The sequence below is a fragment of the Dermacentor silvarum genome, chromosome 5, assembly GCF_013339745.2.
Source record: "Dermacentor silvarum isolate Dsil-2018 chromosome 5, BIME_Dsil_1.4, whole genome shotgun sequence".
In the NCBI taxonomy this organism is placed as follows: Eukaryota; Metazoa; Arthropoda; class Arachnida; order Ixodida; family Ixodidae; genus Dermacentor; species Dermacentor silvarum.
Window position 1 is genome coordinate 146,941,691 of NC_051158.1, and position 25,715 is coordinate 146,967,405.

General features: G+C 43.2%; 1 long non-coding RNA gene across 1 annotated transcript; it reads right to left on the reverse strand.

Moving 5' to 3' along the window:
* Window positions 1-275: 275 nt before the first annotated feature.
* Window positions 276-25,715, reverse strand: LOC125946059 (uncharacterized). The gene is made up of 3 exons (XR_007467366.1): window positions 25,626-25,715; window positions 2,225-2,325; window positions 276-330 (listed from the first exon to the last, which is right to left on the reverse strand). It is a non-coding gene; the product is annotated as an uncharacterized LOC125946059 (long non-coding RNA).

Consider the following 25,715-nt stretch of genomic DNA (forward strand, 5'->3'; position numbering starts at 1 on the left):
TCAAATGTGTGAGTTCACATTTTTTAAACACAGGTCATCATGCATCAGCCAGTCATGCATAAATAAATGTTAAACATCGCACTTAATATTCTCCAACAAGAAATCATTGTATCAAACAGTATAAAAGTATTAAACAGCATATATTAGTTGATTCAAATTAGAATAAAGTGTACACATTTAGGCTGCAAAATTGGAAATAATGCAAAAAATCCCCTTTAGCTTTCATAAAAGCAAGAATACTGTTCATGGTTAACCACAAGGAACAGGGACTCCATTGTCTGAGCATCTTGACCATGAGTGCAGGAGATGGCTGTGCTGGAATCCTGCTTCCTGCATTAGCAAAATAAGAACAGAATCATGAGGGTTGACTACATTTCATTACGATCCTATACACTAGGGGGAATTTGATAAGGCAACAAGCTTCTGAAAACAACACTCCTAATTATTGTGACCGAACACAAGGCACAGCTTAATTGGGCATGACAAATGAAACGTAGGCAAAATTTCCAGTTTTCAAATTTAGAAACCGTGATCACTAAGTCATCGTGAATACAATATGGCATAGAAGCAAAAATGAATATACAGTAGCCTTTTCACTATGGAAAAAAGAGCATAAAATGTCAAGACTCTACCAACGACATCTCTCAGCAATGGGCATTTGTTCACGAGCATCGATGTGACCACAATATAAAACACAATATAAAATCTGCAATGTAGATGTGCATTACACTTCAGAAGCACTGCAGCAGAAGACTTCATGGGAGAAGACACATTAAGACTGCTACGCTCAAGGCATGAGAAAATAATTGTTTTTAACGAAACATTTATACACTACGAGACTAAGAGCACTATTGTAAAGAGAGAGTGCACAACATGCGAAAATGAAAAACCCCCAATTGCATTCTCACGTGCCCTGCATTACAGTAGCAAATCAGTACTTTCATCCATCCCAACAACGTACAACTCTCCACTGCAGCCTATAAGGCCGTTTCTGAATACTTAATTATTTTTATTTATTGTATATTTATTTACTGACTGAGTAAGAATCAGTGTTTCAGCACATTTCCCTGGAAAATATAGAACGTCCTGTCAACTATTTTTTGCCCTTGTTCCAATGCGTTAGCTCGGCAATACAGTGACAAGTACTATTCCCTTATTTATACTTACAATCCTTCCTGATGGTCTGAATGCCTACTTCGTGCTCTGAACAGTGACGTACGTCCTTCTACTCAGGTTATGTTGGCTTCCTACAATTTACGTGGTCCTTCATATTGTAGCTGCTCAACTAGAGCCAAAAATTTCCTGCTGTCTCCTAAAAGCACCATCTTTATTGGATAACATAGCCTACGTATCCCCCTCACTGGGGGGGGGGGGAGTTTATTTAAGGGCTGACCTATTTACTAGACCGCAGTGCCACGACTATTTCTCATCCTGTGTTGCCACTACATGCACGAGTCACAATGGCTGAAAATTGGCTCCCCGCCCCACCCTCTCCGATTCCAGGTCACTCTCTCTCCTAAATGTACATTTTGCCACCTGGAGAATATCCAAAAGCATTGCAGCCACTTGAAAAGTGCTCCTGTTAATCTTTTTTTTCTTCTCCTGTAACGGCTGTGTTAAATCAAACATTTTCGCGAATTTCTTGAGTAGCTCTCAGTAAACGAAATAGGCACATGGTTTGCTGGAAAGAGGTTTTCAACTACCATAAGAAGCCACGGTTTCTTGCAATTTCTTGAATTCCCTTGCAGTCTAGATAGCAATCAAGCACATTGATTTTGATACTGTTTTCAAAACAATAAGAACAGCCGAAATTTTGACGTTGTGATAATTATTTGAGAATTAAAGGTAGAGGAGTTTGATGCAATGAGCAATTAAGAAGCGCATTGCAGAGGGTAAACAAATATTCCTTTCCCGCAAATACATCGGTAGCAGCAGGGTAACTTGAAATGAGCACTGAATGCACAATACAGAATATGATGATGAAATGCCCCAATCTCTGAATATCTTTGCACAAATCAAAAACTTCATTATGAAAGGCAATGATGAAATTGCAAGTATATACTTCAGAGTCATCATATCTGCAATGTGCACTGTACCATCGGCAATATGTAAAAACTGCACACACAACTGCACAAAATATCAACCTAAGGCTACCAAAGGAGCCTCACAGTAATAAATGGAAACTTGCTTTAGAATATTAGACTACACGCCTATATCTACTTACAATGTTGTCTTGTCTGAAGGCAAACATAAGTTGCTTGCCCCTGATGGGTTTCTGATGGAGAGCACAAAGGCTGGGAATTGTGAGGCTGTCATCTGGATGACCTGCAAGAAATGATATTTTAAGTTCCGCATAAACAAATGCTACCAGAACGAGAGACAAGATCACTGGCAATAAAGCTGATTTTGGTTGGCAAGAGAAAAATCAAAGTATGGACTCGGTACAGCTTACTGAGAAAAAAAAAACAAACCTCATACCACAGATGTTGCAGTGAAAGTTTATTGCATTGAAATTTCCACACACATATACGCTAGCCTGCTCATACACTGTTGCCATTGCAGTGCCAGCGGTATTTCCATTGTGTATTATTTCTTTTAGTGCTCTCCAAGTTTATTACCAGCTATGAAAGTGGCTAAGTTGAATGTAATGACTAATCTTAGTGCCACATTGCAAATCTATACTCGATCACACTAGTGACATGTGCTACTATGCTGGCTATAAATAGTGTGAATGAAGCAAATTTGAACAATTATTGTGTTTTCTTGCCAATTCTGGCCAAACAGCACCAGTGAGTCATACAATTCAGTGGCAACTGCGTGGTAAATGCAGTAGGAATGCGTTAGAATGTCGCAACTCCTTGCAGGTCTCAAATTAATTATTTAAACCATGTTCACCACAATGCAAAGTGTTGTTCAACAGGCCACTTTACTCAAGTCCTGCTTTTTGGAGGAGCGAAGTCTCCCTTACGAAAATGTCAGATATGGACTGATATGAAAAAGGCCATATATGGGCATATTAAAAATTGGGCAGATATGGCCATATATGGCATATAAGGGTCATATATGGCCATATCTGCCCAATTTTGAATATCCCCATATATGGCCCCCTTATATGCTATATATGGCCATATCTGCCCAATTTTTAATATGTACATATATGGGATCCTTATATGCTATATAGGGCCATATCTGCCAAATTTTTATTATGCCCATATATGGGACATTTCTGTATAAGGCCACTTCTAAAGTTTTAGTATGTCCATATATCGCGCTCTTATATGCAGGGTGTTTCAGCGAACACTTTCAAAATTTATTTAAGGTGGCCTGTGGCAGATAACCCAATTCTAGTTAATGAGCTGGCCTACTCGAAGAGGCGGACATTACTAGCACAAAAAATTGAAATGCACAATCGACTATAATCAACAAAAATTCACTAATTCAGTTTTTAACTAATTACCTGATGGCCCATATTGCAATTTACAAATTGAAGCCGGGGAGTTCGCAAGGCGATCCACTTGGAACGAATTCTCGGGATGACACCAGTTTCGGGATATTAATTCGCGAACTTTGCGGAGAAATGCATTGGCGTTCCAGTTAATTTGGTGCTTCAATGCATAAAGCAACGATTTGTTAAGAAACTAATTGGAACGCCAATGCGTTTCTCCGCAAAGTTCAGGAATTTATATCTCGAAACTGGTGTCATCCCAAGAATTTGTTCCAAGTGGATCCGCCTCGCCAACTCCAAGGCTACAATTTGTAAATTGCAATATGAGCCATCAGGTAATTAGTTAAAAACTGAATTAGTAAATTTCTGTTAAATATTCGATTATGCATTTCAATTTCTTGTGGAAGTAACGTCCGCCTCTTCGAGTAGACCGGCTCATGAACTAGAATTGTGCTACCTGCCACAAGCAACCTTTAAGAATTTTTGAGAGTTCGCTGAAACATCCTGTATATGGTCATATTTGGAAATTCAATAAATTAAAATCTGTGTTTTTACATGCCAAAACCACAATTTTATGATGAGGCACACGCTGGTGATCGAGGCATTCCGAATTATTTTAACTCCCTGTGGTTTTTAATGTGCACCCAATGCATATGGCACACAGGCATCTAGTGCATTTCACTTCCATCGAAATGCCACCGCGCCCGGGATTCAATCCTGGGCTTTCAGTTCAGTAGAGCAACGTACGTACGCCTTAGCCACTACGGCGGGTCTGGAATTTTATATGAATATCTCCAGTAAAAAATTCCAACCAGCTATCAGCTTACAGTCTGTTGGCTAACCCTAATTTCAGACCTTGATGGTCTACTAGCCAATCGGCATACAAGTTTACAGGTCTACAAGCCTACAAGTCTACTACCTGTCTACTACCTATTCTACTGTTTGTCGGTATGGCATTGTACCGGAGACCACTGGGGCCGTATTCTGAAACGTTCGCCTAGGCGAAATCAGCATGCGCGCTGATTGGCTGGTTGAGCAAATTGAATGACGTCGGGCTCAACCACCCAATAAGCTCATCCAATTTTGCTGAAACAGCCAATCGGCGCACGCCTGAAAGCGAAAAAAGAAATTTCGCCTAGGCGAACGTTTCAGAATACGGCCCCTGTTCAAATGTGTATTGTTTATTAAATTGATGAATTCTGACTGTGATTGCATTACAGTCTTGCAGTCTTAATTAGAATATATTCAGTGCCTTTGAACACTAGAGTATGCCAGTCGGCACTTAAGATGGCTCACTGCATAAATATGCTCACCATTCCATCCAAAACTTCAGGTCATGGTATGTGTGTGATGTGGAAATCACATTTATAACATCTGAAAGCAATATGAACAGAGATAAAACTTTATTGCAAAGTTCACTACTACAGCACATTACCCAATTGCTGCAAGGGGTACCAGTGCACTGCTTTCAGTCTCTTTTCCATAACTTCCTTTGACACGGTGTCGTCCGCGTTGTGAAAACAGCTGCACAAACAAATGAACCATTATTGCCATACGACAGAAGACTAAGTACAATACTTGTTGTGTTGATTAATACACTGAGAAATGAGGAATTGAGCATAAACATTAAAAGACTAACAAGTGGTGAAAGCAGCACAAGTAATATTTATGACTGTTTTGAAGCCAGCTTTGTGGCTGGTGAAGGGCCAATTGGAAGCAAATGCATATTTTCAAGTAATTGTAGGCCAGGCATACCAAGCTGTTTTCATTACACAGATTCCTATTGAATAGCAGCCATAATCCCAACATAGGCCTTACTGCATACCTGCTTAGTTAATTAATAATAGTACACACCGTAAGTTGGCACATTATGAAAATTCACATATTTTCCCCCTCCCACACAATGACCACACTTAGAACTCAACACTGCAACCGGTGGCCTGGTTTTGACTTCGACTGATGATAATGGCCAGCTGCGGATGTCAGTGGCAGTACCAGCACTGGAGCTATCTAGTGCTATATGCACAAAGCTAGTATTTTTCCCTTTTTTTGTCAGTCTAGACAGGTCATGCCGCGCATGCATGGAGTGATCAGTCTGCTAGCGTGCCACATAAGGTCGCAAGCTAGCTACAGCACCCACTTCAAGCTCAAAGCATGATGATTTGTAGGGTTTATTGGCGCAAGGGCCAGATGTGGCCAAAGAGCGCCAAGTCGATGATCCGTGCTTCTCATGATATAGGATGAGTTAAATGCGAGGAGTATATGAAAAACGGCTGTATAGGGGCCTAAAAACATTCGCTGAAAAGTGTAAAATATACATGTGGTGCAATGTGTATGTAAAAGGGCCTCAAATTTATTCGCTATAAAGTGCGTAAAATACAAGTATATACATATTAAAAAAATGAAAGTGACTGATCGTGTCTGCGATGACAATAGATGTTTCACGAGATAGCGATGACCAGTAAAATATGTAGTGACTGTAGCATTAGTGCCTCATCAAAGGCCTTGAAGGCAAGGGCTGGGAGGCACGTGCTCTAGAAAATGGTTTCATTGCAGCTACGACCTCCAGGTGGAGGCTGTGCTACAAGTAGCCTGGCCAAATTACATGTAAGGTGTCAGTTTCTGTTAAAAAGTTTAATACTGTTTGAAAAGTGAAAAGAGGTTCATTGCTCAGAAAGAATGCTGGGTGTAACGGTATGTGTTGGAGATAGGCGGAGGGGAAGTACTTTTTCCTTTCTGCCTCTATTTCAGTGCATTGGATAAGAACATGAATAACTGTAAGCCTGTTGCCGCATTTGGTACAGGTCGGAGGTTCGCTTCCCGTCAAAAGGTAGGAGTGAGTGGCGTAAGTATGTCCTATTCTTAATCTACAAAGAAGCACTTCCCTATATCTTGCTGTTCTTTCAGATATCCAGTTCCTTAATTTTGGTTTGATAATGTGTAGCTTATTCACTACTGCATTATCCCATTGGTCCTGCCAGTATTTCCTCAGTTTATGGCGTAACAAAGGCTTAAGTTCTGTTGCTGGTATTGGTTTATTCATATCCGTTTCATTAAAAGCGACTGACGCTGCATTTTCGTCAGCTGCTACATTACCTTTTATGCCCCTATGGCCAGGTACCCAGCATAGGACGATGTTTTGGTTGTACTTTAAGGCTAAGCATAGTTGTGTGTATAGATCATTAAAAACAGGGTTCTTATGTTTTCGAAAACTCATTAAGGCTTTTACTACACTTAATGAATCCGTGAAAATGATGACTTTATTGAGATTTATTTGCATGATGTGCTTTACAGCTGAGAGTATCGCGTAAGCTTCAGCCGTGAAAATACTTGTGTTGGGATTTAGAGAACCGGATATGGAAAAAGAAGGCCCAAGAGCTGCATACGCGACACCAGCAGATGATTTGGAAGCATCTGTATAAAACTCAGTACAGCAGTACTTCGCTTGGAGTTCGAGGAAATGTGACCGTATGTGTGCCTCAGGTGCATCTTTCGTTATTTCGACAAAAGAGATATCGCACTCCATGGTCTGCCATTCCCAAGGCTGTGGTAGGCGAGTGGGAGGCATTAGAATATTTTCTGGGAGATGGATGTCTGTTTCTGCTGCCATTGCTTCCAAGCGCAGGCTCAAAGGAGTTCTAATAAGTGAACGGTTATGATAGAGTCTGGCAGCAGACAGGTCGCTAACGATGGAATGACATGGATGCTCGGTGTCTGATTTTACTTTAGTGTAGTATGAAAAACTTAAGAATGTTCTGCGTACATGTAAGGACCATTCGTTGGACTCGACGTACAGACTATCAACTGGGCTCGTTCTAAAGGCGCCTGTTGCCAGTCGTATACCGAGGTTGTGGACTGGGTCGAGAATCTTTAGCGCACTCCGAGTTGCGGAATGGTACACCACGGCTCCGTAGTCGAGACGCGATTGTACAAGACTATTATGCAGGCTAAGCAGACACTTCCTGTCACTGCCCCAGGTTGTCCGAGAGAGCAGCTTAAGGAGGTTCATGGTCTTCAGGCACTTTTCTTTAAGATATTTTAAGTGGGGAATGAAGTTAAGTTTTGTGTCCACGATAACACCTAAGAATTTGTGTTCAAGGCTGACAGTTAGTCTTTGTCCATTAAGGTTAATATCTGGTTCTGGTAGTACACCTCTCTTGTTTGAGAACAGGACACATGTGCTTTTTTGAGGGTTCAATCTAAAACCATTCTCGTCCGCCCACTTTGAGAATCTAGTCAAGCCAAGCTGTAGCTGCCTCTCGCAAATGCTAATATTGCACGACCTGAACCCTATCTGTACATCGTCCACATAGACGGAGTAAAAGAGTGTGCGAGGTAATATGGTGTGTAGGGAGCTCATTTTAACAACAAATAGCGTGCAGCTCAGTACTCCACCCTGCGGTACACCTGTCTCCTGTATGAATGGTCGAGAGTGCACGTTGCCAACTCTAACACGAAATGTCCTGTCAGAGAGATAACTTTCAATTGTCTCAGCAAGTTGCCGAGAATTCCCATTGCAGAAAGATCTCGAAGGATCCCGAAGCACCACGTAGTATCGTACGCCTTTTCCATGTCAAGAAACACAGATAATACAAGCTGTTTGTGGACAAAGGCATCCCTGATGTACGTTTCCATGCGCACAAGCTGATCTGTCGTCGATCTGCCTTCTCTGAAACCACATTGATATGGGTCTAGTTTTTTGTTTATTTCTAGATAGTGGACCAGGCGCCTGTTCACCATCTTCTCAAAAACTTTGCATAGGCAGCTCGTCAATGCTATAGGCCGATAACTATTTGCCAAAGAAGGGTCCTTACCCTGTTTCAAAATGGGAATTATGATGGCCTCTTTCCAAGCAGAGGGAATGTCACCGGAAGACCATACAGAATTGTAGAGACAAAGAAGAGTTTTTTGTGTTTCACACGGCAAGTGTTTTAGCATTTCATATAGAATGCGGTCAGAACCTGGGGCAGATTTGTTGCAGCTGTTTAGTGCTGCCTGAAGCTCTGCCATGCAGAAGGGTTTATTGTATGCCTAGCATTTTGTGCCTTTCCTTTCTAATGGTTGTCCTTCTATTTGCCTTTTGTACCTTTGGAATGTTTCAGAGTAGTGCGACGAGCTGGATATCTGTTCGAAATGTGCACCAAGAAAGTTCGCCTGATCTTCCATGCTGTCGCCCTGAGGATGCACCAAAGACAGCGAGTAAGGCTGTCGACCCTTTATTCTCTTCACTCTGTTCCAAACCTTTGTTTCATCAGTGTAAGAGTTAATGCCCGATATATACTCTCTCCAACTCTCTCTTCTAGCTTGTCGCCGCGTTCTCCGACCCTGGGATTTGACCTGCTTGAAGTTAACTAGATTTTCTGCCGTCGGAGAGTCCCGAAGTAAACCCCATGCCTTGTTCTGCTTCTTACGCGCTATTCGACACTCATCGTTCCACCACGGAACACGGCGTTTTGTGGACAATCCACTTGTTACAGGGATACATTTGGAGGAGGTGTCAAGGAAAAAAACCGTAAAATATTTAACCGAAGCGTCTATGTTTAAAACACACATGTCGTCCCATGATAAAGAAGCAAGGCTTTTGAACTTTTCCCAGTCAGCTGAGTCAGTTTTCCAGCGAGGAAATTCTGGAGGACATTCATTAGACATTGGTGTGCATAGAACTACCGGGAAATGGTCACTCCCGTAAGGGTTTTTAATAACTTTCCATTTAAAGTAAGGTAGAAGAGTAGGAGATGCTATACTAAGGTCTATTGAGGAGTATGTTTTGTTTGCCAGATTATAATACGTGGGCTCTTTCCCATTCAGAAGACATGCACCTGAAGAAAAAAGGAACTGTTCAATCAAGCGACCTCTCGCATCGCAGCGCGAGTCGCTCCATAGGTTGCTGTGTGCATTTAAATCTCCAAGCACAAGATACGGTTCAGGTAGCTGATCTATTAATGTTTGGAATTCTTGTTTGTGAAGCTGAAAATGCGGCGGTATATATAGGGAGCAGATGGTTATCAGTTTATTTAGAAGTACAGCTCGAACAGCCACTGCCTCAAGTGGTGTTTGTAGCTGTAAGTGTTGACAAGCTATAGATTTGTCAGCTATGATGGCTACGCCTCCGGATGATGCGAAAGCATCATCGCGATCCTTCCGAAAAATGACATAGTGACGAAGGAAGTGTTTGTGTTTAGATTTCAAATGGGTCTCTTGGACACACAGCACTTTTGGAGTTAGTTCATGGAGGATAAATTGGACATCATCGAGGTTGCGGAGCAGACCTCTGACATTCCACTGAATAATCAGTGTATCCATATTAAATAAATGTTGTGCTATGTGTCAAAGAGAACAAATTTGGTTTAGCTTACTGGGCCCTTTTGGGGTCCTGTAATTGGAGTTCTGTCTTTTCTAGAGCGGTCGACAGAATCGCGCCGCTCTTTAGGCGCCAACTGCGCCATCTGACTGGGTGTTGTGTCCATAGCCTCTTGCGAGGCACTGGACACGCGCTCTTGCGAGCGGTGTGTTTTCCGTGAAGGCCTTGCCTCGGAAGACGAGGCCTTGGGGCCCACCGTCCTGGTAGTTGATGGGCTTGTCTTGACCTCGTAGCTGCGCTGACTGGTGCCAGCACTAGCAGAGGCCTCCGCTGTGGTCGAGTTCGGGGGAGGTAGGGCAGCCTTCGCTGCTCCCACCGTGGGGGCGAGTGGCGGTGCCGCGCGCTCGCTATGCGTGGCGCTGGCGGCCGCCAGGTGCCGTTGTGGTACTGCCCCCCGACGTACCACTTCGGCGAAAGGTGCGCTCTGTGCAAATGTTGGTGAGACCCGTTGCCTTGCTTCTCTGAAAGTTATGTTTTCCTTTACCTTTATCGCAATTACTTCTTTTTCTTTTTTCCAAACTGCGCATGATCGAGAGTATGCAGGCTGGCCACCATTACAATTGCTGCAACGGAGCTCTGCCTCACAGTCATCTGCAGCGTGATCATTTATGCCACATTTCGCACAGGTTAGCCGCCCTCGGCAGCTCCGGGAAGCATGATCAAACCTCTGGCACTTACAACAACGTCGCGGGTTTGGGATGTATGGTCTAACTCTGATTTTGATATATCCAGTTTCTAATGTTTCTGGCAGCATGCTAGAGCCAAAGGTAACTATCAGGTGCTTAGTTGGCAGTTCCTTGTTGTCACGTCTGATCTTTATTCTTTGTACACTTATTACGTTTTCATCTTTCCATCCTTCCAGCAGTTCTTCTTCGGTCAAGTCCATCAAGTCAATGTCAGAGATTACGCCTTTAGCCGAATTCATGGTTCGGTGTGCTGTTACGCTGACAGGGATGTCGCCAAGTTGTACAAGGTTCGTTAGTTTGTCATGTTGTGCTTTGTCTTTCAGTTCGAGTAATAAGTCGCCACTTGCTAGCTTGGTGATTTTATAGCCGCTTCCAATGGTCTCTGTGAGATGCTTTGCTACAATGAATGGTGAAATCGTTCTTGCCTTCTTGTCAGGTTAAATCACTGTGAACAACGTGAAACTTCGGGAAAGTCTGAGTGCCTTTGAGGAAAAACTGGAATGTAGCATCGGTGCGCCCCCTTTTAGAGGGACGATCGGTTGAGAAGGGGTTGGAAGTTCCCATGAAATGTGTTATGTATTCGGCGACGATGCCAGTCACCCACCACCGAGCCCAACAAGGGGACAAGGCAGGGTATGTGGTGAAGCAAGCCCTACCGTGCCAACTGTACGTCGTCGCTATAACCACATATGTTATAACCAAGGTAGGTCATAGCACACCAGGTTAACCCTCGCCGCCAGGAATGTTGGAAGTTATCAGAAGAGAAAAGAAGACAGGAAAGACTACAAGTGAGAGGGAAAGACGAAGGTGTGTGGAGGGAGAGACAGGAAAAGGCGACTGCCGATTTCCCCGGGGTGGGTCAGCCCAGGGGTGCCGTCTATGTGAAGCAGAGGCCGAAGAGGTGTGTTGCCTCCGCCGGGGGGCCTTAAAGGTCCGAACACCCGGCATCGGCTCAACCCCCAGGATCCCCCTTTCCCAGACACGGCTAAGCCGCGCACGGCTACACGCGGGAGGGTCCAACCCCCATGTGCTCGGGTACGTGGTGTCGCAACTCACCAAACGCCTGCTGACGCAGACGCCCCTGCGGGGTCAAGCTCAAAGCATTTCAACATGCTTTGTAGAATGGCAGTCGTTAATTCAGAAGGTACTTCGGCGTCAGCAAAGTACACATCTGCCGTTAGAGATGGCCGCATGAAAAGCTGAATGCTACCAGCAAGGCAAGCAGGAATTTCCGCTGACCCAAGACTGATTTTTACTCGCAAGTTGAAGTAGCAGTGCTTTATAGCTCAGAAGCCTCTGGACAGCTGTTCTGTGTAAATTTAAATGATACAGAAGGAGGCTCGCCGACTTACAAGGAAGCAGGGCATTCCAACTACAAACTTCAATGGAAGCAGCGACTGGATGATGTGCTTCATGTGGCGGCATGGGCTTCATGAGTGTGCTGTGTAAATTTAAATGATACAGAAGGACGCTCGCCGACTTACAAGGAAGCAGGGCATTCCAACTACAAACTTCAACGCAAGCAGCAACTGGATGATGCGCTTCATGTGGCGGCATGGGCTTCATGAGAACATGTCAGCAGCTGCCTTCTACATACAAAGAATCACAGACTTTCAGTATTTGTGATCATTCCCTGGCACCGGGAGGCAAGTTTAGAAGGCTGCCAGTGGAACTGTTGTGTCCATTGGTCCTAGAGGCACGGAACATGATTTCTGATGACACTGTCATCAAAAGCTTCAAGAGAACTGGCATCTGAAGCTCAACTGACACCACTGAGACCACCTACTATGGGACGACACTACTGAAGTTTAAGAAACTGGAGGGCCAGCCAGAAGTGCAGATTTCTTAAGCTTAAATTCTTATTTGAAATGTATGTTTTCAAGGTTAGAAAATAAGACTTGTCCATTCTTGTAAGTTACACCTTTGTTTGATTCTTTGGTAGCTGGCTTTTCGACACAATCTTAGTGTGCCGTAGATTAGGCTGAACTAGGTCGCTGTGGAAATTAACTTAAGATTTTACCCTGCATATAACATAGCCTTCCACTTTCAGCAGGACTGGTATACTGTAGTGATTCCTTTCCCTTCATTTCTATATTCCATTCTTATCATCCACTGCACATAGCCAGCCAATCATGATCATGTAGGCAGAATGCTACCCTTACAACGCACAAGACAATTCCAATAGAATAATTACACTATCCCAGCCCTAGATGCTTTCATAAAGTGTTTATGTAGCACATGGGCATCATACATGAGCTAAATATTCATGTACCTGTCCACAATATTTTATAAATGCTGTAACCACAAGGAAGTTTTCACATATACTGAAAAGTTTTCACAGCTGAAGTCATGATAATGTTAAATTTGTTTAAATACATTGGCACTTCTGACCAAATATTAATGGCAAATCGACAATAGAATGGATTTCAATAATACTTTAGAGGGAATGTGGGTGGCCAGCTTCAAACTTGAGCGCCATGTGACATTAGCATAACTGCAGCATGAATGCATCCTGTGATGTATCCAAGTTTTTGTGATTGAGCCTACTTCAGCAAGTTGTCTGGGGGGATGTATGAGCTGAAGCAAGAGGCCAGAACAGGGACTGCTTGCATGAAGCCATTTACTGATGCGCAAACTTACCAAGCAGTAGAAAGGTACTTCAGGCTTCTAATTTGGTTGCGCTGTGTCCGGCAGCGCCTGAGGCAAACATATAGCCGAGCTTTCAAGCGACCTTTTACTTTTGGCCTACTCATTCACATAGGGTCACAACGCAATTATCTGCCTGTCTCCAGTGGGTGAAACTTTCCCAAGAGAATTTTTTGCCCTGCTATTTTGGTGAGTGCATCAGCTCAGTTTTTCTTGTCAAAATGGCTCCCGCTACTTCACATGTAGAGTGCATTTGTTTGATTGGCCTTGTTGTAGATTGCCCTCCTCGGCCGTAGAAAGTCGTAGGTTCAATTTCTAACACCGCACGGCGCCCACTGATTCAAATGGACACAAGTGTACCCCAGCATGGCGTTCGGCTTTCTTCAGGGAGAGGAGCCTGTGCTCTAAATACCAGTCAAAACCATCATGAGCACAAAAAGAAGTAGGTCTGGGCCATTCCCAATAGTGGCAATTTCCCATGTGGTGCCCCAAATTCCCTTTCGAAGCACTGAGGTCCCATAATGGCCAAGCACCAGGTGCAGTGCAAGGACCTTATGAGTGTTGTTTATGTGTGTGGACTGCTTGAAAACTCTTGAGGACTGTGAATGAAGGAAGAAGAAACAGAAGGCGAGCCAAGCGCAGATTGCGTGCTTGGCAGTGTTCAGAAAAGAAACAATAGAGAAGGAAGAAGAGAGGTGGGTGCCAAATGGGCAGAGGGGGCTAGCAACTTAGAAGACGCAAGACCAGTGCGCTGTTTCGGGAGCTCCTGCCGTGGTACCTGAGGCAGCCCTGAGGACAACGCGCCTGCCTGTCGGTGCAGACGCAGAGTGGCGCCTGGTGTGACGCCGTTTGGAGCAGGCCTGGCTGTAGCCTGCTCGTAGCCGCCTGTTGGAGCATCTTTAGGCTGTGTCCGGGGTGAGGCCTAACCGAGGCCTTTGCTTTGAAGCCGCCTCTTGCTCGAGGTGGCATGTGAGGTTGTGGCGGTGGAAGCAACCCGCCCGACAGCCGTTCGAGTCCTCGGGCCACGGTAATGCAGCCGTCGCCTGCCTCATCTGATGACCATTGCCGTCACCCTGCCTTGGCTGGCCTTCCACGAGGGTCATCATGCCTTGGGTCGCCTCCAATGGAAATCGTCACGACAGCTAGACGATCTACCACTGATCGACGACACCATCAGGAATGTAGCCATGAGACGTACTTGCTCTTTTCTTGAATGCTGCGCGTAGGACTTAGTGTAGACGTGTTTGTTTTAGGGACCTTTGATATGTATTCTGCGTTTAGTGCTTGTCTTGTTACAGTCTTATCTTAAATGTTGGTTCACATCGGTTCGCGCGTCTCTGACGTTCATTACCGCTTGACTGCACACAGACATACGTGCCAAACAACTATCCATCACACCAGACCGGGAGCATGCTTGTACCTATTTCACCGGTAGGTACCTAGCGGCTGCACTTGCCTCAAGGCAGCCGAGGCTGATGCTCTTCAACAAGGCCATCTGTCGTTGGACAATAATTGCCCAGAGAGCACGCATGAAATCTCTTTCAAGATGTGAACTCTCACAAGAAGCCGAGCACCAGGCCAAGGGACATCTCTACCCATCAGAAAGAAACGGAGGTGTTCTGGCGGCAGGGGGATTTGAACTCAGTGCCTCCCACATACGAGGCTGATGCTCTACTGCTATACCACTACTGCGGTAGATTCATCCAGTTGAAATGGTTAGTCATGAGGATCTGAGACCGCTTTAGCATCCAAGAGAACCAAAAATTGGGCAAGCTGTTATGTATTCATGGTTGAAATGTTGAAAGCAGCATGGGCAAATGCAGACAAAGGAGTGCTTGCACTCTCTTCATTTCTCTGCCCCTCAGTCTGCATTTGTTTTTTAACTGCTTTAAACATTCTAATCGCTTTAGCTGTACCCATGACTGTTATTTTCATTGTCGACCTATTACAGCACCTGGCATTGTGTATATAGCACAGCATGACTAACATGGGAGTGCCAATGTTGCTGCAAGTGACGGCCATATACTTAACAGAAAAATTTATGGAGGCGTAATGGAATAAGATGAGCGTCTACAGCTCCAACAGTATCCCATAATATTATTATTAAGCCCTTGCCTTCAAGGAGCCTACTGGTTAATTATTAGGATAGGAACTTTTCCTTGTGTGTGTTGAGGGCTTTACTAAATGCATTAGGAGCAAGTTTTTTGAGGCTAAAGCACCAAGTAGTTCACAAGAAAGTTTCTCACTATTAAGAAACAATGGGAAAGAAGCATTGTTGCTAATATTCAGTAACAATGACGCACGCTGTTTGCGGCGGTATGCATGAGGAAACAGTTCCCTTTCTTTTTGCTTTTTAGTTTCGCAAGTTTGAATTTGACTGTAGCACGCTGATGCCTACAAGATGAAGAGAAGATATACAATTAAGCTTGCTCAGAGTCGGTTACTTTAGCGAGCCCTGCTCAGATTCTGATCGAGATGTATGAAGCTATGTATGTACTAAATGTACTATCACATATTTCTACTACTAGCACTAAACTTAGTACTAAGTTAAACAGAAAGATACTAAAGAACTCTTCCCTGATACCCAACAACAAACAGCATGCTTGTGTGTGCGTCACTGATGCAGAATGTAACTAACACTTTAATTGTGTTGCCTCAAAAATGAACTTTTTTGAGAACTACCCAATGCTCCGTCCCCAAATAAGGTACGAAAAAAGCAACCTCCTCCCACAGTGGCTAGTAAGGCTGCAGCTAAGCCCTAACGATTACAATGAAAAGCATGCAAGTTATCAATTGGCTAGACTGCCATGCAGCGCATAATACAGGATGTCATTGACCCATGGACGAAAGCCGTATACCCTGCCGTGATGAGTGCTACAGGTGCTGCAAATGTTATCGCAAGCAATTATAATGCTGACACTGCCATCCTAGACACGCTGTTCTGCGTAAGTAGCTGAAGGGCCTCCTGCAACAACTTGGCATTCAAGACAATGCCATCACTGTGGAAGACAAATTGGAGTCAGATCTGTCACCAAACTTGTCAAATGGGTGAATATGGTCTCAAAACAAGCACTGGTGTTGCAGTTTTGAGGCAAACCAATGAATGCACACAGGTTGAGAAGCAGCAGAAAGTTCGAAAAACTGAATTGGTAAACTTGATTCAGGTTATCAAGGTAAGAATATGCCACGGACACTCAAGGCAGGCAGATGGATTTGTTTTGTGCCCATGTGAACGAGCGAGCCTGATGCACAAGATCGCAAAAAAAGCTCGACCAATTCTGTTGCCTCAGATGCTGCTGGACGCAGTGCAGTGGCAAATAAAGACCTGAAGTGCCTTCAGAAAACCAACTTACTTGGTTGGTTTTGCTTTCTCGTTTTTTGATCTGCTACGTACTCCTTCCGAGTAATCATTCTAGATGCAGCATCTGCTTTTTAAGTCTTGTTTTTTTAGGTTATTATTTGCTGGGCCAGCGCACATGCTTCAACCTACTTTCACATATTTTTAGAGGCAAGCGTCATGCTTTGCGATAATCTGGATTGTCTCTTATCACCTCTGGTATACTAGGCCGTACCAATCTGTCATGGCACATGGCTATGATGTGGTTGCATTAGGGGGTCCGGGTGACTCCAATATTTGGTTGCTTTATCATTAATGTGATGCCCCATGATGGTCTTGTTCAGTACTTATAAATATCACATTTCTTCAGTAAACTGCAGTTGAAAGTAAGCGCCAAACCCGTGTTTACGCAAACCAATCTCTGCTCTACCATTTTCCAGTGATTATGCTCTCAGTAACGTGCTTAAATAGATTCTCATTTTCTACGGAAATTGTTCATGTGTGTCACAATGGCTCATAGAGAGATTCAGCTATACCTTTGCAATCCTCCACCTTGAAATCCCTATTCATCGGCTTACAGTAAGAGTCTTAAAATTGATTTCACTCCTTTACAGACACTTTCGCCCATATTTTCACTGCACATGCTTTCGCTCTTCCCTTATATCCTCACAATTTTCTAGTGGCCCCATGACCTGTGCAGCGCTCTCCAAGTGAAACAACTTATTCCATACATTTGCACTCAGTAATTTCATTTCTGTAAGTTCTGTACTAGACACTAGCTAATTATTTTATTCCTTAAAAATTTTATTTCTCTTTCATAGCAATTACTCCGGCTGCTATTAGAAAATAGCAAAACATTATTTTTATAATGCCTTCGATGAATCAACCTTCAATGATTTAGCCTGCATATCATGTACAGCATGCAGCTCTTCTGCAATGTTTCACCTTAATCCAAAATTTAACTATCTCGATCTAGATGCAGATGCTTGCTATGCATTGCCCTACTTGTGATTACTTTTATATGTGCACCTATGATTCATCGCAGTGTTCTTAGAGTATCACGGATGAACATCAGTTCTTCCTATTTATGGAGGTGATGTTATGCAGGCAGTATCTGACAAATTGAACATCTTTCCTAAAGTTCGGAAAGCAGACACAATTCTATATGAAGGAAGAATAGAACCTGATCACCTTTCTTTATCATACAATCACCCCCAATGAATATATAAACAAAAGAAAAGCTAAATTTTCTTTTAGTTATATATAACCTAAGAGTAACTCATTATTCATTAGTTTGCTGAGCTATCTACAACTGAAACTGTTGCAGCATGTCAGAAATGCTACAGTGCATTGCACATTATGTTTATCATCAGTAAATGAGCATTTTCAGGCATCAAGCTCAGTATGTCAAAGATATGATGTTGGCCTTTGGGAGGTTAAAATGTCCATAATTTTGGCCATCAATTCCATCCCGTATGATATAGGCCACATGACAACACAAGAGCATCCAAATAAGCTAACATGTTGACATCTTCAATGCCTATAAAATCGTCAGCAACTGTCCATTTGTTGTTGCTTATATGAAGACCAAATTTACATGTCCCTTGCATAAACTTATGGCAAGAATGTCATGATCACAAGTATTAATTTCTATAATTATGACTTAAACTCACTCTAAAACATAATCTAATAAACGTAGCACTGACATATATACATACCTGGCCAAAATATACCCAGAGCCTAACTACAGTGTTGGCCAATTAAACGAGGAAATATAACTTATTTCACTTAAAATATAGTCTGTGGTACTTTACCCAAATATGACTCGAAGGAAACTGCACAAATCTGAGTGGCGATGTGGGCTTGTTGGTTGTTGATGTTGAAATGAGCGAGCTGTAGCGCGAACAGGGAACAAAGATATGAGAAGGCACAATGAAGTGCTACGTGTGTGTATTCTTTGTGCCTTCTCGTGTATTTTTCCCTGTGCGTGCTACAATTCGCTCGTTGCACAAATCTGTTACCAAGCTTCTTATCGTCATTTATTTCATCTTTAAGGGCCTCTGTCAGGGCATTACGTTAGGGGTGGCATATTCATGCAGTCGTCTCTAGCATTCACACAAACCATTACCAAATGTTCACACCCTAAATGTATAATTGCTTTTAATGATGAACAAGTCTGCAATTCTATTTTCTGCGAGCATCGACAATACATACCCTGACCTCTGCAGTGACTTATCTGCTACAAATTATCTTTGAGGTTCTTAAGCTGCGTGATTTTGTACTTTTATGTTTAATAATGCACTACGTGAGACCATGAGTATACTTTATATGGCTTCGTTTTCAAATTTAAGTAACTTCAGGGTGATGAACACACACACACTTATGGAAACGTGAAAATGAGAACGAGAGGGGGTTTGAATTTACCATGTTTTTTCCATTTCCTGTGGATAGCCAGGAGGTGCTCCAGCAATGACAGTCCCCTGTCTGCACCGCCCCATGGAGGCCAGCTGCCACTGAGAAAACACGGATTATTATTATTACCAGATATTAGCTAGAAGCATCACATATGCAAGCCGACTTGTGTAGAACAGTGCAAGACAGTTGAAGTGACATGTGCATTAGGTGAATATTCATTTAAGACACATGTAACTGCAGTCATCCGTGTTGCTGACTGCATGTCTCTGCAGAGTAATGCAAATAGGCGTGCAGCTTACATGATATATGAAGCTCCAGTGCACTGTGTAGGTTATCAATTTAGGTGTTGTTCTCTAGAGGTCTTTGTGATCAGTACACGTGATGCCATATGCACTGAAATGTGATGGTAAAGAACCAAGTGCTCCCAGTCATTCCATGAACTCAATACTATTGCTGCAGCTACGTGATAGCAGAAGGCTGTATGCACTAGTTCAAAGAGCTACCTAAAACAGGGTGCATGCCATAATTGATTACAAGAATCAGTGGGAAAATGTCACTTTGTGGCTGCCACCAGACATGGGAATGGTTAAGTAGCGCTGCAAAGTGCTACTCAATGCTGGTTACTAATTCCTTACATAACATTCACTACGTCAAACAACAGTGCCACTAAGTCCTGACCTGTCTGCCATGCAGATAAAGGTTACGCATGCTGAAGTTGTGCTTGCAGGATGTGAAAAAAAGCTGTCCAAAAGAGAATTTAGCACATGGACAAGAATGTCAAAATGAAATCTAACCTCACTAAAGTTGTGGTATAGTGGCGACATTTCACACAATATTTCAATAGAACCATGAAAATTTCTGTTAAATTGAAAGCTTGCCTATATTGTTGTGTTGTACCCATGTATTAGTGCTATGGCAAATGAAGGATCTGAGTTGACAGATGAAGCGACAAACTTAAAATGTCCACGTGCATACATGCTAAAACGCAGTTTCCCTGTTTCATTATATTTCCAAACTCTTGCAGATCTGTTGTATACTCTACGAGTACAAAGCATGGCTCGATAATAGAATAAACTGCACAGTATGTGCTGCCACGATAACAAATTGGTAAAAAAAAAACAAGGAAAGCTTCTGCTGTCATGATTTTACCATTAAGTGGGCTCAAATACTACACGAACACATATATCGAGAAAAAGAAATCGGTTTCAACAAATGCAAGCAACGTGTGGAGTCAGCCCTATTATAACAGTTACCAACTCATGTGAGCAGAAAAGCAGGTGAGAGCACACTGGCTCAGGCTGAGCCATTTGCCTTTCCTGTAAATAAATCCTCACACTCTGAAGCTCATATTGATACTCCCTTCAGTCACGGTGTACATAATTGTGTGCACAACTTATTTTTGCCATTTCTGTGCAGCTGTGTCAAGGAAATGACCACAAAAACTAATCTTAGGGTAAATTAAACATTATGGTTACCTCAAGTACCTTCATTTCACTTCTGAGGGAAATGTATTGCTACCGAAGATAGCTTTGGAGAAGGCACTACAGTGTTTGACGGAAGGTGTGATGTGGGACATTTCTGTAGCAATTGCAAAATAATTTTCTTCTTTCTAGTAAAGCTTGCAACCAATAATTAACTTGTGCAGGTAACACACTAGTGATTCAGTAATTTTTTATGAAGAGACCTATAATTACATCGTGCACAACGATTAGATACTTAATCACTCTGTAATTATGGTGAATCATCATAATATGCAGTCATTCTACCATCTTGACTTGCTCTTAATGGAGTCTGCAGCACCTTGGCATATATTTATGTAAATTTCATACATTTATCGACAGTCAATCATACTTCGTCACTGAAGGGGGTAAGTGTAATCGGGCAATTTTTTCACGCCAGTGTGTGAATCGGGAATGCAGAACTTCAACGAGTTCCACTGAACGCAGTGTAAAGAAGGTAAGAGCAAATCACAACAGTAAAAAAACATAATGGCCCCCCCATGCCACAAAATTGCTGCAAAACCAGAAAAATGTTGGCTGGTATCAAAGTGGAGCCAATGCACACGAACATGCTTGATAATAATCTACTGGTAAGAGTTCGTGCAATTTCTTAGTCCCGATGATAGATTGATGATGATAAATAATAATTTAGCCTATAAACACATCCATGTAAGTCCTGAATAAGTTGAGATATCCATGAATCTAGCTTCCTGGATCTTGCGTTTTACTCACCTATACCAGAAGGATACGCCACATAAAAGAAAAACCTGCATGCATGCCGGCATCTCTATGATACGAGCACTTGCTAGTTAAATAATAAATCGCACAGCTATAATTTCAGTCAATACAGAAAACAAATCAAGGGGAACACGGTTTCTTCAATAAGTTGTCCCAGACTGACCAAGGTGTTGTGTACTAACGATAAGCATTGGTGCACACGCTTCTTGGACAGCCCTGGGCAGTCAGGGGTGGCCAATCGAAGAGCCTAGTATACATATTGAAAATCAGTCTGCACTCCAGTGAGCTATACATCCAGAGAGAAAAAGATCTCCATTTGTGTTCTCCCTATTGACTGCTCCAACTGTCTCTGCAGCTAAATCTTCGTACACCTTGCTGGTTTGGCACATCCCATTTGCTTAGCTCACTGAGGAAAGACACTGCATTAGAACGTTTTCCTTGTCGTTTGAACTTTGCCCTAGATCAGTTCATTGCTGCACATCTATGCAGCCGACATCACATGAAAACAATTTAACACTTTATCAGTGACAATCTCTCTCATTTTGGGAATGTTGTAGTAATCTTACAGTTCAATGCAAGCAACGGCGTAAAAGTTCCTTCACTGCTAAGAATGACTGTTGGCAAATTTTACGCATAGCAGTTATACCCACTAGAGAAGAAAAAAAAAACTCATGATGCAAACAGCCGCAGCTATGCTGTGTAAACATTTGTATAGCCTTTCATATGAAAGTACCGCACAGTTGAGGCCACCTAAAAGTACTGACAAGGAAGCTGTGCTGGACAGCTCTCTAGCTAGCGGCATCAGCAACAGCAGCAAATAGTAATAACGAAAGTTGATAATTATTAATTGCATTTAGTAATGTCACCAGGGTGATTTGGAGGTCCGCCAGCATGACAAAGCCCACTAATATAAACGAAGTTGGTTAACATTCGGCTAGACGAATCGCCTAGCAGCCAGCCAGGTACACTCCGTCTCTGCAAAGACTATTACAAGGTGCCGCGCACACCACAGTGAAATAAATGCAAATGATATAGCTACATCTAGCTCCAAAACTACAACGCTGAATTCAAACACATAAAATATTACAAGATATTTCATAGCGTGTAGCATAGCATGACTCGGAAACAAGGACGATCGATCGAATAACGCAGACCTTCAATCAAATTAATATGACAGTCAGCCTCTGTGCTAGTAGATCATTCGTACTTGTAATTGGGTTGACAGGGTCCGATGTACATACGCCACGAACTCCAAGGCAAACATAACAATAATAGGGACTGTAGACGAAACTGAAGTAGCGGATTCGCCCGCTTGTGTTTTAAGCCCAAACCGCATTCACGCGATTTTGTGCGCAACGGCGACGAGCGACGAATCCGGCCGTCGCGCGAACAGATCGCTTGGTCTTTTCGCTCAATCGCTCGGTTCTAGAACTTTAGAATACGTCGCTCGTCGCCCGGAAGTGCTATGAGCGACTAGCCAATAGCGCGAAGCCGGAACTGGATATACATCAGTCAAGTACAACCGATTGTCGCACGGAACGAGCAAACGACTAGATTTTGATACGTGCAAGGATAATAACGTAGTGAAATATTTAGAAATATTTATGCTGCTCTTTACACTAAAACCCGTTAAATTAATAAAGCAAGCGTCACGCCAGTTTCGGCGAGTATTTGCTGCCCTCATAAAGGCAACACCGGCGAGACGTCGCTCGTCTCGTCGCTAGCATGCTGTACGACTTGTAGGCGACGAACGAACGCGACAGCCATCTCCATCGCGTCGCTTGTTGTCGCGCGCAAGATTGCGTGAATGCGGTTTATACTTTACGCGGTATCGCAACACGCACTGCTTCAAAATTATGCAAATAGCACATAGCAAGAGGGGGGGGGGGGTATGTACGTACCTGTGTAAAAGTTGCGACTGCAAGTGACAATCGCCAGGCACGCATTCTCTTCAGAAAAGGTCTTCTCGGGCGCCGCCGTCTACGTACGTGGCAGCTCCATCAGCAGTGACGCGGTTTGTGCAGTTTCACGATGAGCACTGGCATATAATCATCACTGCACTGCGACAACGCGCAGCCACGGTATTCAAAAGTTGAACCGTGCGCGCGACACATACAAACAAAGCGATCGCCGAGGGCCGCGCCGGTGAAGGCGCCCGCTGCTTCCCTTTACTTACAGTCGCGTGAAACTGCGTTGATGAGGACTCGTTCCGATTGCGTTCACGAATAACACACAAACCGCGGAGAACATTGCGTTAACACGGATGCACGAACGAAAATTACACACGACAACAGGCCTCGGTATCTGACAGCTGCCCTCCATGTGTTGCCGGCGCAGCAAGCTTACCAGTGTTGCCAAGCGATACATTGCATTGGCCATTCCACGTTTGGTTTCTGTTTGGATTTCACTGAATGTGTCAAAAGTTTAGCTTGGTGGTAATTTTTGGCAGTATTTCATTTATTGGGGCTTGAATAAAGTATCTAGATTGACTGATGTAGCAAACTTTTTGTTTGTGGTTGTGCAGTAGCTGATATAACGAATAGGAATTCGTGCAGCAGGTTTCCTAAATCATGCTTTAATATTCCCAGGCTGCTTTACATAGGCCGGTATATATGATTGCAAAAGTATATGTTCATGTTCTCTCTCAAAAAGTAGACATATTCATCGGGTGTGGTTGTGAGCCAACGTGCAAAACGGTGAGTTGATTGTGTGTGTTTCTGCGACAAAATTCACTTCAACTCGTTACTACCTGCTCGGTGCAAGCACATTCATTTCGATCGAGATGCTTTGCCTATAGCTGCAGTGCAAAGCATCGCATTTGTTACGTGCAGTATAGCTACATCTCGTAAATAAGGACATGCTGTCCGGCAGGCGCGGTGCTAATAACCCATACTAGACGGCAGTAGCGCACCCAGGATCTCTGCCAGGGGGGGGGGGGGGTACATTTCTGTGTGTGTGTGGAGGGGGGGGAAGCAAACACTTTACATAATATGTAATTACCTTGCTTTAGCCAGAGGAATCCAACAGCAACTCAAATGCCTAATAACTATAATAGAAAACATAATTATAATAATAAATCATAATTATAATAATTATAATTTTAATATATAAGGATGATGACAATGTTTATTTCTTCAGCGTTTTACTCAAAGTAATTTAAGAGTGAATGAGTAAATAGAAGACAGTAGGTGATAGAGTGTTTTTGTTAATCCGGAAAATTCGACCTCAAGCCATCTCCTGAATGGTAATGACAGTGTGCACAGAGCGCTGAAGGTGCACGTTGGACTGGTGGGGCTCGACGCGTGAGTTGAGGGGGAGGGGGGTTTCAACTACAATTTAAGTATAGTTTTAAATCCTTATATGGCAATATAAGGCGTTTACTTGCAGCCATATATGACAGTAGAACGCCTATTTGTACCCTTATTTGATGTTATAACGCCTTACTTGCAGTCATATATGGTAGTATTAGGCCATATCTGGACCATTATATGGCAGTATAAGGCCATATCTGGACCCTTATATGGCAGTGTAAGGCCATATCTGGACCCTTATATGGCAGTATAAGGCCATATATGGACCCTTATATGGTAGTATAAGGCCGTATCTGGACCCTTATATGGCAGTATAAGTCCTTACATGGATCCTTATATGGCAGTATAAGGCCTTATATGGGCACTTATATGCCCAAATATGGCCATATATAAAACATATAAGGGCCATATCTGACATTTTCGTATGGGCTCACACACACACGCACACCTGCACCACATGACTCGCTTTCAACAATCTACACACACATACGATTTTTTTTACACTTTGACACTCCTACTGATAAAATTTATGGGACTCACTGCAACTTTCTCAATTAAACCTCCAGCTGAATCAAACACATTCTCGAGTGCGAGGGCATGCCTTATAAATTCAATTTTTACGAATTGTTATTGGGCTATAGGGGACAATTTTCGAAGGCCATGCGAACCACCCAGAGCGACCAAAAGCTTAGCACTTCATATCTTCCAATAATTAAAAGCTGCTGAAACCAATTGCTACATACGCGGAACATCGCAAATAACCAGCTATTCACAATTTAAGCAGTTGTCTCCTTGAATTCGGGAGTGTTACGTGTCAAAACAACAATTTGATTAGGGGGCACACGATAGCGGGTGACTGGATTGATTCTGACCCCCAGGGGCTTTTCAACGTGCCCCCTATGCACGAGACACGGGCGTTTTTGCATTTGTTGGCAAAACGTTTTTTGTGTGGACGAAAAGCGGCGGCAGCATTTCGCCCGCCGCCGCCTCCATAAGCAGTTGGCTACTTCAAGAAAATGTGGGCTAACCCAAGGTACACGTTTCACGACCGAAATTAGTGCAATTGTGAAACACACTTTCCGGGTTTCTGATTCATGTATTTATGCTGTTGATGAAACGTTTACTTCACAATAACAGTCAAGGAAGTTGATTCATCAGGGAAAGGAGGGAAAAAGGAGGAAACTTACACCTTCCACTGGTCCTCCGGCGCCTCTATATATACCAGGGTGGCTTCCAGGGTGGCTCGACACCAAACTCGATTTTCAGGGCGGGGACAG